Here is a 13,785-nt window from a genome sequence, read left to right as displayed (position 1 = left end):
GGGGAGGGGGGGGGGGGGCGGGCGGGGGAAGGGAGGGTGGAGGGAGGGAGGGAGGGAAGGAAGGAAGGAAGGAGAGAAAGAAGAAAAAGAGAAAAATGTCTTTCCTAAAATGAGAAAAAACATTTGTACTTCACAAGAGAGTTGTAAATTAAGCAATAGTGGTAGGAACACAAAACACGATACAGGCATTAAAAAGATAGAGTAAAGTTCTGTATAGACAAATGTGGAATACTGACCAAGACTGTTAACAACAGACAACAGATATATTTTTAAATGAAAAAAGCAAGGTTTAGAACAAGGTGTACGCTTGGCTATCACTCTGTTAGGAAAACTATATTTAGAATATCTCTGGTAATAAAGATTGCCTGTGTTTTTCTTGTTACCTAAGATTGACTTTTTTTTCCCCCCTAAAGCAAGTAACTTCATTATCATTCCTTTAAAAATAACCAAGGAAAATTCAGAACATATGTGAAACACAAACAGCTGTGGTTTAGGAGGTAAACAAAGGACCAACACAGCCCTGAAATGCAACAGCCTCTGAATGGCCTGGGCCGCATGGGTGACTGGGGTTCTGTTAAAAGGGCAGGTTCCTCCCTCCTAGCCCTGAAGCCCCAGGAACCTGCCTTGAAAGACAAGCTCTCCTACTAATGCGCAACTTGCAGGGTCTAGCCCTAAATCCAAGACTTGGTAACATCTCCTTTCTCCCAAAACCCAACTGGAACTCAACTAATCCTAAGTGAAAACTCAAGAACAGCACACCAGATGCCAACTGTTGTTTGTCAGGGTCTCAAACTCCAATGCATTTGCCTGTCGTGGGTTTCCTCTCTAAGGGCACCTGTCTGAACTTGGAACTGTGCTTCCACTGGTGCCTCACAGGGCCTGGGCCTACTCTCCACCTGAAGTCATGCTCCTCTCTGCAAGACGTCAGGTGGGGAGTAAGTCCAAGAAGGTGGCAAGAGGCTCCTAAGCAACAGAGCATGCTCGTTCCTGGCAGGCATCACCCACAATGCCCCAGAGGGCTGGCGAGGCCGTGACAGCGTAAGGACAGAGAAGGGGCAGAGGGGTGCTTGGAAGTGCTTTTCACTCAGGGGAGCTGGCAAGCTCAGGGTGCCAGGCTGTCTGAACGGTGCTGGAACAAAGATAGCTGCCCTGCGCCCCTTGTCGAGCAGCTGCTGGTGATGGGAAGCAGCATGACGGCACCACCTCCTTCGTCGCAGGAAATGTTTTGTATTGGGCCAATGACTTCAGTTTTCCTTGCCTGGAGATGCCTTCATGAAGCAGGGGGACAGGGAATACAGGCGGACATGTTGCAACTGGCATCTCCGGGGCTGCCAAGTCTTGGGTTCACTTGGGGCCAAGGCACTCCACAAGCCCATTCCCCTTCATGCCATCGAAGAAGAAGTTGTTGTGAGGAGGGTCCCTGCTGAGACAGGGCCTTCACAATTTCCTGTGCCAAAATCCCTCCAACCACCGCACACACTGAGGCCATCTCGGAGAAGCAGTACCTGACAAAGTCCTCAGGAAGCAGGTCAGGACTAAAACCCAGTGAGTCAAGCACATCGTTTTCGTATCTGGAGCAACAACTCGGAATCTTCCCCGTAGGTATCAGAACTGGGATCTCTTCCTTTTTCTGTGTGGAACTGTAGGAGCACTTGGAGGAGAAAGTGGCCAGAGGTTGTGCGCTTCAGAGTAGCCTTTGCTTTCTCACTGCTCCAGTCCACCTCCAGGGCTTCTTTAACGGGGCAGAAGACCACCTTCTTTTTGACCATCGTTGTCTCAGAAGAATCAAGTTTTACTCTCTTGGTATCAGGCCCATCTTCTACTCCTTGGCTAACTTTGGCAACTTTAGTTTTCTCTTCTACAAACTCATGTTCTCCTAGATTGGCAAATGTGTATTCATGGTATCCAAAAACATCTCCTGTAAAGAACTTGATGCTATTTTTGTGACAGATCTGGTCAACTTTAACTATGACATCCCTGGAGCAGCAAGTCAGACACACAGCATCAAACGGAGTGAAAAATGACTCTGGTTTCTTCTCTATATCCTCAGTGTCCACCTTCACATCCACCATGGGGTTAAGATTCTGAGCTTGCTCCAAAGAGGCTTCAGCCCTGTTTCGGCCAACAGACCCAGTACGAATCAAGAACTGAGCTCCGGGATCTTCTGGAGATACCTGTTCGTGATCCTTCATGGGCAGTCCTTTCACTCCCGCCAGGATGAGATTCTTGGCAATTTCAGCCCCGAGTCCTTTCATGCCGACAGGAAGCAGCCGGGAGGCCCGCAGCGGTTTCTGGACCTCCAGTCCCCACAGGCGGATCTACCGGTCATACTGCGCCAGCCTCCTCCCCGCTGATGCCGCCGCCAGCCTCCTCCTTCTCCACCGTGGCGTCAGCTCTTCCTGCCTCAGCTCAGCTCCAGTCCCGCTCACGCCAACTGCCCGCCGGCCCCACGCACCGCCAATCCTTTTTTTTTTTTTTTTTTTGAGAGGGAGTCTCGCTCCGTTGCCCAGGCTTCACTGCAACCTCTGCCTCCCGGGTTCAAGCACTTCTCCTGCCTCAGCCTCCCAAGTAGCTGGGATTACAGGCACACACCACCACGCCAGACTAATTTTTGTATTTTTAGTAGAGACAGGGTTTCACCATATTGACCAGACTGGTCTTGAACTCCTGACCTCGTGATCTGCCTGCATCAGCCTCCCTAAGTGCTGGGACTACAGGCATGAGCCATCATGCTCAGTCTTTTTTTTTTTTTTTTTTTTTTTTTTTTTTTTTTTTTTTTTTTTTTTTTTAATGTAATCTTGCTCTGTTGCCCAGGCTGGAGCACAGTGGTGAGATCTCGGCTCACTACAACCTCTGCCTCTTGGGTCCGAGCGATCCTCTTGCCTCAGCCTCCAGAGTAGCTGGAACCACAGGTGCGAGCCACCTCATCTGACTAATTTTTGTATTTTTAATAGAGACAGGGTTTTGCCATGTTGGCCAGGCTGGTCTCGAACTCCTGACCTCAAGTGATCCACCTGCCTCGGCCTCCCAAAGTGCTGGGGTTACAGGCGTGAGCCACTGTGCCTGACCCAAAATTGCCTTTTGAGAAGAGAATTGAATGGATGGGGATGGAGAGGAGGGAGAGCTCTTTTTACTGTATAGCTTTTTGTACCTTTTGAATTTGGAACCATGTGTCATGTATTATCTATTACAAATAAATTCCTTCCTTGGATAGAGATTATAGGAGCTGACCACTTTTCAGCTTGCCTACTCCCTTTCTCTAACACACTCACACACAACTGGAACTCCCTCCATACCCGCCTTGTGTTCCCAAGTATACTTGAACATACAACCAAATGCTCTCCTTACAACCACATGGCTCCAGCATTTGTACAAAGGCAACAGTGCATCTGCTGCACTCACAGACATCCCCGCGCACGGACCCAGCGAGCACACAGTCCTGTGTGTATATATGTGTGCTTGTGTGTACATATATCCATGTGTACCTTTGACCCAGCCCCTACCTTCTCCCTTTATCTGTATCTGTTTCCTGGGTATGTATACCTCGGTGGAGGTCCCTAATTACAAGGTGAAATAGGTTAAAAGTATCCTACTCTAAAGCACTAAATGGGCCTAATTACAAGTGACTGTAAAACTGTAATTATAAGAGGGCACATTAGTTCGAAAAAAAAAAAAAAAAAGGAGAAGAAGACAGACCTGAAAATAAAAGACCTGAGTGACAAATGTAGCCTCCTTAGACTGTTGAGTGAAAGGGGCTTAATTGCCCTTTGATAAAACTGGGGCAGTGGAAAAACAACGGGAGGGGTGGGGAGGGGCCAGTAATCAAAGGAGACTCCTATAGTAGACAAGACCTCTCCCCAGGGATCTCTCTCCGCCACCCCACCACTTCTCTCATAACTGTCACTTGCCTTCTACTGCTGGTGGGACAAAGGAGGAGGAAGTTGTTACTTGCATCCAGCTTACTCCTTCTTCTACTCTCTGAGTAGATTCTACTCCTGAGGATTCCCTCAGGAATCCCAGGTCCTTCATCCCTTTGCACCTATCAAAATCCATTCTCTCAGGTCCCACAGGGATGGCCTTGTGAACAGGACACACATTCTGATCCTGACCTAACTACTCACTAGCTATGTGACGTTTGTGAGGCACATACCCTAAGCAAACCTGTTTCCTCAATTCCAAACAGGGCTGGTAACATCTCTCTTACAGAGTTGTGAAGATGCACAGAATGGTATATGAGAAAGTGCTTTGTAAATGGAAAATTCTTGCACTGTTATTAGCCATTAGGGACCGGATTCACTGGACCAGATCGAATGTTCTTGGAAGACAGGAATCACGTCTTAGTCATCTCTGCTTTCAGGTTCCTACCTCTAATAGGGTAGAATCTAAGAGTCACTCTCACTGTGGGGTAAATGGCAGACCTTAACCACTAGGCTGTCTTTCCCTTGGTGTGAACAAATGGACAAAACCTTTGGCAATGGGATGAAGCTGTGGTGGCCGTAGCATTAATCCCAATATTTATTGACATTTACTGTGTAACAGGCACTATCCTAAGCAGTTTCTATGTATTCTCATATTTGATCCTCTCAATGTCCTTAAGAGGAGCATATTGTCTCCACCATCTCCATTTTAAAGGTAGGAAATAGAATCTCAAGAGACTTACTTCAAACTGCACTGCTAGTGAGTAGGGGAGCAGGACTTGAACCAAAACCTACACTCTAATTGTGTAGACTTTAGGCGCCAGCCAGCAGGTGGTGAATGACATTTGGGTTTGGGAGCCTTTCTGTGTGTGTGTGACAGAGTCTCGCTCTGTCGCCCAGGCTGGAGTGTAGTGGTATGATCTCGGCTCACTGCAACCTCTGCCTCCTGGGTTCAAGCGATTCTCCTGCCTCAGCCTCCTGAGTAGCTGGGATTACAGGCGCCCGCCACCACGCCTGGCTAATTTTTGTATTTTAATAGGGAAGGGGTTTCACCATGTTGGTCAGGCTGGTCTCGAACTCCTGACCTCAGGTGATCCACCCACCCCAGCCTCCCAAAGTGCTGGGATTGCAGGCATGAGCCACCGTGCCCAGCCAAGACTTTTTAAGTAAGCTCCTCATCTATTTATGATTAAAGGCAATAAAACTGTTGATTAAAGATCCTGATCATTATGCATTAGCCAACATTTATTCAATAAACAAGTATTTAGTACTTGCTGTCTGTATGGTGCTGTGCCCAGTAATTGAAATACATTGATAGTACATTGATAGATAACTGCCTCTTCTTTCATGAAACTTTCTGAGTATTCCAGTTGAATCCAAAAACACTAAACATTTCTGTTCAGCACTCTGTTGGGTAGATAAATATACATCTATTATTAGGCCTTTTGCAATATCTGGAAAAACAATCATTCATTGAGAGAGAACTATGTGCCAGACATGCACTGAGCACTTTATAAATACTTGCTCGTTTGTTTCATGTCTCTCTTCCACCTTCACTAGAAGGCCAGCTCCATGTTTTGTTTAACATCTCTAGGGCTGACAATACCTGCCACATAATAGGTGCTCAACAAATGCTTGTTGGCCAGATAAATTATCTCTTAACAATTCTGCATGATAGATAGGATTATTCTTCCTCTACTGATGAAGAAACTAACACTCAAAGAGATTGAATCACTTGCCCAAGATCTTGCTACTCTGAGTGACAGGCAGCAGTGTGAATGCTAGGTCTGTCTTCTTTCTTCTATAAGTCTCTTCCACCAGAGTTGTCTAGAGCCAGGGACACTAGGTTGAACAACTCTGAGATAAGATGTGAATATGCAAAAGTGTGTTTGTTGGCTGGGCGCGGCAGCTCACTCCTGTAATCCCAGCACTTTGGGAGGCCGAGACAGGTGGATCACGAGGTCAGGTGATCAAGACCATCCTGGCTAACACGGTGAAACCCCGTCCCTACTAAAAATACAAAAAAAATTAGCCGGGCATAGTGGTGGGCGCTTGTAGTCCCAGCTACTCGGGAGGCTGAGGCAGGAGAATGGCATGAACCCAGGAGGCAGAGCTTGCAGTGAGCCGAGATCCAGCCACTGCACTCCAGTCTGGGTGACAGAGCGAGACTCTGTCTCAAAAAAAAAAAGAAAAGAAAAAAAGTGTGTTTGCGAGGAGGGAGTGGTCAGCGTGCATGGATCACACGGAGAGCGTGGGAGGCCAGGAATGCTGAGCTGAGAACTTTGAATTTGAAAGGCACTGGTTAATGCAAAATTTTTACTATATTAGAATTGTGTTTTAGAAAGTTTTTTTTTTTTTTTGAGATGGAGTTTCACTCTTGTTGCACAGGCTGGAGTGTAACAGTGCGACCTTGGCTCACTGCAACCTCCGCCTCACAGGTTCAAGCGATTCTCCTGCCTCAGCCTCCTGAATAGCTGGGACTACAGGCATGCGCCACCACGTCCAGCTAATTTTGTATTTTTAGTAGAGATGGGGTTTCTCTATGTTGGCCAGGCTGGTTTCAAACTCCCGCTCTCAGGTGATCTGCCCGCCTTGGCCTCCCAAAGTTCTGGGATTACAGGTGTGAGCCACCGCGCCTGGCCAGAAAGATTAGCAGCAATGTATAGGGTGGCGTAGAGTTCAGAGAGATGAGACCAGTGTCATTAATTCATCATTTGAGGAGGAAGTAACCAGTCATTGAATAGAGGTGATAACAGTAAGAATGGAAAGGAGGTCATGATGTCAGAAGAAACGCAAATGCCTCAAGTAATGCAGCCAAATTAAAATTCAGAGATAGATTTGCAGTGACAAGTAGATGAAGCAGCACCTCTCTTATGGTGACCTCCCCCTTCCTAGAGTTACCTCTAGGTGGGTGGCTGCTTCTGTGGTAGGATTGCTTTAAACCAGTCATCTTCTTGGCAGAGCCTCTGGTAAGTCATTTTTTAGCAAGTATTTTTGGTGCACTTAGTATTTTATAGGCTCATAGCATCAGCATCGTCACTTTTTTTGCACTTAGTTCAATAAAATGCATTAAGCCTGTACTGTGTTAGGGTTTGAGATATACGAGCAGAGGTGTGGGGCTCTGTCTGGCTTCTTACTTCAATCTATATGTGACCTCTGTTTTTTGATTCCATCAACCATAAAATGGGAATAATAACACACCTGTCTTACAAGGTTGCTGTAAGGATTAAATGAGTCAATATAGGGAAAGCAAATAGAACAATGCCTGGCATATAGTAAGCGATTTGTAAGTGTTTGGTAATGTTATATAAAGCCTCTCTCCTCAAGGACACAGTTGGATCATAGGATGCATACAGGACACTGTAATAATAGATGCATACACGAGGGACAGAAAGAGCTCTAAAGGGGAGCGATTCTTACAGTTACCTTTTCTATTGTTCACCCTTATCCTTTCCACTGAGAGCAGAGCTCTTTTCTTTAAATTTATTTTTATTTTTATTGAGATGGAATCTCCTTCCGTTGCCTAGGCTTGAGTGCAGTGGTAAGATCTTGGCTCACTGCAACCTCTACCTCCTGGGTTCAAGCTATTCTCCTGCCTCAGCCTCCTGAGTAGCTGGGATTACAGGCAAGTGCCACCACACCCGGCTAATTTTTGTATTTTTAGTAGAGATGGAGTTTCACCATGTTGGTCAGGCTGGTCTCGAACTCCTGACTTCAAGTTATCTGCCCACCTTGGCCTCCCAAAGCGCTGGGATTACAGGCATGAGCCACTGCGCCCGGCAGAGCAGAGCTCTTTTCACAGTTTCCTATTATTTTTCCTATTATTTTTCCTATTCTTGTTCTGTTATTCCTATTAATGTTTCCTCCCCATTCCTCTCCCCAGACTACTCAGTGAGAAAATGAGGATTAAATATACCCAAGCTCCACAACCGTTGGACTTACTGAGAGTGTGTAAGAGGCAGAGCTCCCATGCAATTTTTTTTTTTTTTTTTTTTTGAGACGGAGTCTCGCTCTGTCGTCCGGGCTGGAGTGCAGTGGCTAGTTCTCAGCTCACTGCAAGCTCCGCCTCCCGGGTTTATGCCATTCTCCTGCCTCAGCCTCCCGAGTAGCTGGGACTACAGGCGCCTGCCACCTCGCCTGCTAATTTTTTGTATTTTTTAGTAGAGACGGGGTTTCACCGTGTTCGCCAGGATGGTCTCGATCTCCTGACCTCGTGATCCGCCCGTCTCGGCCTCCCAAAGTGCTGGGATTACAGGCTTGAGCCACCGCGCCCGGCCTCCCATGCAACTTTGAAGTGACTTTTATCCCCTTCCACCTCTGCAGACCTGCCAGGAATGAAATCTTTGCTTGGGACAAATGAGATTATGTTCTCTTTGGAGAGGACAATCTCCATCTCTCCCTGGACACAGATATTCATTTGCCTGCAATGAACCTGCAAGGCAGATGAGCCTCTGAGATACCCTCTTTCTTGTTCACTTAGGGGTGAAAAATTGCCAGCAAGAAACCAATTAGCATGCTCTACAAGCAGGTCCCAAGCCTTCTGGAGCCAATTCTTTTACTCCATCTTTTGCACACAAGCATCATCTGCTTTGGGGTTTTGTCCTAATTGAGTCAAACCTGTGCTGTTATCATTTGTTCACTGTGGCCCCAAGAGAGAAGAGTAAAGGAGGGAGGGAAGCAGGGGGCTCTGTCTTCCTTTGTCTCCAGCCCAAAGGAAGAGAGACAGGGTGACTGGCCAAAGGGATCAGAGGTCAATGATGGAGGAACTGCCTAGACACTGAGTGGCTGATTTACATGCAATGAAAAGCAATACAAATGAATTGCTTGAATATTTATTGTAATATGTACCAGACGCTATACTAAAGGCTTTATATGGATTAACAGAATTATCACAACTCTCTCTGTTAGTTCCCATTTAAAAATGAGAAAAAAAATTAAAAATTAAACTAAAAAATTTTAAATGAGAAAAATAGAGTCGCTAAGAGGGTAAGGACTTGCCCAAGGTAACATAACTAGACAGAAAGGGAAACCGAGGCTGGGCGTGGTGACTCATGCCTGTAATCCCAGCACTTTGGGAGGCTGAGGCGGGTGGATTGCCTGAGGTTAGGAGTTTGAGACCAGCCTGAGGTCAGGAGTTCGTGATCAGCCTGACCAACATGATGAAACCCCGTCTATACTAAATATAAAAAATTAGCTGGGCATGGTGGCACGTGCCTCTAATCCCAGCTGCTTTGGAAGCTGAGGCAGGAGAATAGCTTGAACCTGGGAGGTGGAGGTTGCAGTGAGCCGAGATTGTGCCATTGCACTCCAGCCTGGGCAACAAGAGCGAAACTCTGTCTCAAAAAAAAAAAAAAAAAAAAAAAAAGGAAAAGGAAAAGAAAAGAAAAGAAAGGGAAACCAAGATTTGGGCCTCAAGATGCCTGTGCGGTGCTCACTTATTTCCTCAGCCAGCCGATTGGCTGTATTTAAGGAACTAAGTTATCCACTGCAACATTGGAGCAAAGACTCAAGCTCAGCTTGTGCGGCAGAGAAAAAAACCAAAAACTCCTGCTGAGAAACTAACAAGCCTCTTTCTTTGTGATCTTTGTTATCTGGAGAAAGTCACGATGTGCACCAGGGAGGGAGTGTTCCCCTACTACAGACTCCGCCCTGGCTGCAGTAGGGGAGATGCAGAGGAAAGAAAAGTAGCCTTCAGGAAGCCGTGGCCTAACGGGGAAATACTTGTAAATACCGAGATAAGCTAAGGCAAGTTGATGTCTGCCGTCAGGGGCAAACTGTCTGAAACCCAAAGCCCAAACTCAAAGCACTCAAGGCCTCTCCCCGCGGTGGCCCCTGCAGGCTTGGAGTTCTCACCTTGCGTGAAGACAAAGATGACATTTTTCTCTCAAGTAACAGCTTCTCCTCATTCCAACTCCACTGGCAATGCCCAACGCCCTCCATCGTTGGAGTAAAACTGCTTGTGTTCAAATCCAAATGTCAGATTCCCTTTCTTAGAGCTTACGGCTGCACATTCAAATGTCCTCGGGGGGCCAGTCAGGTAAAACACACACACAACGGAGGTGTAATCCAGCAGTGAGTGGTTTAGCCTGCCTTAACCTATGGCATCTGTGTTTTCCCTAAAGGCTTTCAGAATACAAAGTGTTTGATAATACTGTGCTGACCAGGCAAGACCCCTGTGGCTCCATTACTACAAGGCTCTTACCTTCAACGGGGAGGAGCAATGGCAGTGGGCCCAGAGTTTCTTCTTTTCCTGTGAATTCTTTTCTTTTCCTTTCCTTTTTTTTTTTTTTTTTTTTTTTTTTTTTTTTTTTTTTTTTTTTTTTTTTTGAGACAGGGTCTCACTCTGTCACCCAGGCTGGAGTGCAGTGGTGTGATATCTTGGCTCATTGCAGCCTCTGCCTCCTGGGCTCAAGCAATCCTCTCACTTCAGCCTTCGTGTAGCTGGGGCTACAGACACACATCACTACACCTGGCTAATTTTTGTATTTTTAGTAGAGATGGGGCTTCGCTATGTTGGCCAGGCTGGTCTTGAACTCCTGGCCTCAAGTGATCCACCCACCTTGGCCTCCCAAAGTGCTGGGATTACAGGTGTGAACCACAACACCTGGCCTCTTGTGCATTTCTTGACAGTAGGAAGTAGCAGAGTGTGGTTTCACCACACTGTGAGGACATGGATAGACTCCAGAGACAGATTATGTGATTTTGATCCCAGTTCTGCTATTTATTGACGCTATAGCTTTGGACAGGTTATATGCCTTCCTCTGCCTCAGTTTCTTCATCTGCAAGATGGGGATGATGATAGAACAAACTTCATTAAAGCTGTTGTAGGAATTAAATGAGTTATCTCTAAAGTGCTTAGAATAGTACCTTGTGCATATTTGGTGACATGTAAAAGTGTTAGCAATTATTGTATCTATAGTACACATTTCACAGTTCTGGATGCTAAGGACATATAATAACAGTCTGTGTATAGTGTGACAGCAAGGAGCTAATCAAGAGTTCTATCTGTGGCAATATCTCTAACTTTCTGGGTTTTCTGGAGTTTACCTTTATATCTTCATTTCTCATTTTGTAATTAATAATAACAAATAAATAATTAGTAATAACATAATAACATTGTTTACTATGCAATATATTTTCTTTTTTTATATTTCCAGCCTGGGTGACAGGGCGAGACTCCGTCTCAAGCAAACAAACACCCTGCACAACAGTACTACTGTGAGGCAGGCATTATAATCTCCATTTACAAATGGAGAAAGTGAGACCCCGAGGCGTTAGGTGACTTGCCCAAGCTGACACAGCCAAGTGCAGGGCCAGCCTTTCCCTCACTGTGCCACCTGGAGGGGTTGGTGTCACCACCAATGGAATCAGTCAAGCCACCAAATTTATGACATCATACTAAATGTTGGGAGGATATAGAGAGTATTCTGGACATTCCCTATGCTCAAAGTGTGGAGACGTGACACACATGGGGAAATGAGTTAAGGAGAGAAGAAAAGTTTCAAAGCGGTAGAATTGGAAAGGAAGGGAAAACAGTTCTCAAGTGTCAATGGGAAAGTCACATTCTATGCCAATAAAAGGGATTTGTGCATGAAGTACTCTATGAAACATGCTGACCAAACAGAGGAAGCCAGAAGCGAGAGGCTGCTGCCCTGCTCGGCCCCACAACAGCATCCAGCAACGAGCTGAACCCTCATGCACAGAATCCTTCATTGCCACAAAACACCTCTTCTTTTTCTTTTTCTTCCAGGGTGTGCACGCGTGTGTGTGTGTGTGTGTGTGTGTGTGTGTGTGTTTCATTATGATTTTGATTGAGGACTGGGGAATTGATGCTCTGCAACTCTTCTCTTCAGCATTCTCATCGCTTTAATTTGTTGAGCTGCCTAATTACCTAAATACTTCTGGCCAAGAAGCAGAATGGGGATGTTGGGGCTGGTGTATCACCTTCCTCCTCTTTCCCCAGTAGTGCTGTCCCCATCTCAATTCAAAAGGCCTAGCAGCTTCCGTCGGAGTGTAGCAGCTCCATTTCCCTCCAATATTAATAATTATGACATTAGAAGGGTGATCTGCTGCAATTCAGGCTTTCTATTTGCAGACTGGCGGCTGCATATCAATGGCATGATTAGGCAAATGAAATCAGATTGGCACTGTTATGAAATATTTACATGGCCAGAATGCATATGCTTCAATCTCATTGTTCCCATTATTAAGCCATTTTATAATCTCATAACATTTAGACTCACACTTTGCATTTCTAATTAACTTGAGAAGTGACTTCGCTGGGAATTAATTGCAACGTGTGCATTCTTATACACACAAACTCACTGAGAAACAAACTCCGGTTGGCAATCATGCAGTTCACCCCCAAGATGGACTCCAGGTTGACTTCTGTTCTAAACCGGCCTCACTGTTGGTTGGGAAAAGTGGCTGGGGACCTTGGTTTTCATTAAAATTTGGCTACAAATCACATGCAGGATCAGTCCGAGCACAAGGGTTCCTTTGGAGAGACTCATTCCCACCTGAACAGCCTTTCACAAAGGACCAGTTCAATGCAGAGCAATGTTTTTTTCTTGTTGCTGTTTGTTTGTTTTGAGACAGAGTTGCTCTGTCGCCCAGGCTGGAGTACAGTAGCATGATCTTGGCTTACTGCAACATCCACCTCCCAGGTTCAAGCGATTCTCCTGACTCAGCCTCCTGAGTAGCTGGGATTACAGCCATGTGCCACCAGGCCCGGCTAATTTTTGTATTTTCAGCAGAGACAAGGTTTCACCATGTTGGCCAGGCTGGCCTCAAACTCCTGACCTCAAGTGATCGGCCCACCTTGGCCTCCTAACGTGCTGGGACTATAGGTGTGAGCTACCACGTTTGGCCAGGACAATGGTTTTCAGCTGTTTAGATTTCATGGATCAATAACATCTCTATACTAATAATAATAATGACATAAAGATTTGGGATATCTAAATAGCAGTTATTTTAAGCTACTATATTGCCTTTGTTTAAAATTACTTCTGTATGAACAGTGTGGTGTATCTCTCACACTTCAGGGTGGGTTAGTTAGCATTTGAGTGTCTCTAATCAAAAGTCCATACCCTTGAAGTGGCTACTATCAGTCACTTTAATCATCTTTATTTCCTATTAACATCAGAGTCTTGTTAATGTGCACAATTGGTGTTCGAAAGATTTTTTACTGGTGAAATGAATGGTGTTCAAGATATATGGATTGGTTAGAAATATTGACAAGGTACTCATGAATGAACAGGGAATTTGCTGTAAGCTTGCTTAGTGGCCTACCCTTCAGAATAGTGCCCTAGGCCTAGAATTTTGCCTGGTCGTGTTTTAGGAAGCTTATAAAGGATTTGATTGCCTGGCTCTAAATAAGAAAGTATCTGAAGTCACTGCAAGTGAACCTTGCTTGCAAGATACTTGCAAGTTAGTAGTTCTAAACTGGGGACAACTTTGCTTTCCCCACCAACCCTTCCTGGGGGGCATTTGCAATGGTCTGGAGACATTTTTGGTTGTCACAATTATAAGCATGTACGTGTGTGAGTATGTAGTGGGTAGAAGCCAGAAATACTGCTAAACATCCCACAATGCACAAGATAGCCCCCACAACAGCAACAACAAAAAATGTCCCATTCCAAGGGATATGAACAGACATTTCTCAAAAGAAGACATGCATACAGCCAACAGACACATGAAAAAATGCTTGTCATCACTGGCCATCAGAGAAATGCAAATCAAAACCACAATGAGATACCATCTCACACCAGTTAGAATGGCGATCATTAAAAAGTCAGGAAACAACAGGTGCTGGAGAGGATGTGGAGAAATAGGAACACTTTTACACTGTTGGTGGGATTGTAAATAG

General features: G+C 45.5%; 1 pseudogene; it reads right to left on the bottom strand.

Moving 5' to 3' along the window:
- Window positions 1–1,344: 1,344 nt before the first annotated feature.
- LOC108531991 (SUMO-activating enzyme subunit 1 pseudogene) lies at window positions 1,345–2,290 on the bottom strand (annotated as a pseudogene).
- Window positions 2,291–13,785: the final 11,495 nt, after the last annotated feature.

The sequence above is a fragment of the Rhinopithecus bieti genome, unplaced genomic scaffold, assembly GCF_001698545.2.
Source record: "Rhinopithecus bieti isolate Rb0 unplaced genomic scaffold, ASM169854v2 scaffold_7884, whole genome shotgun sequence".
Taxonomy (NCBI): Eukaryota; Metazoa; Chordata; class Mammalia; order Primates; family Cercopithecidae; genus Rhinopithecus; species Rhinopithecus bieti.
This window is presented reverse-complemented; position numbering and strand designations above follow the sequence as displayed.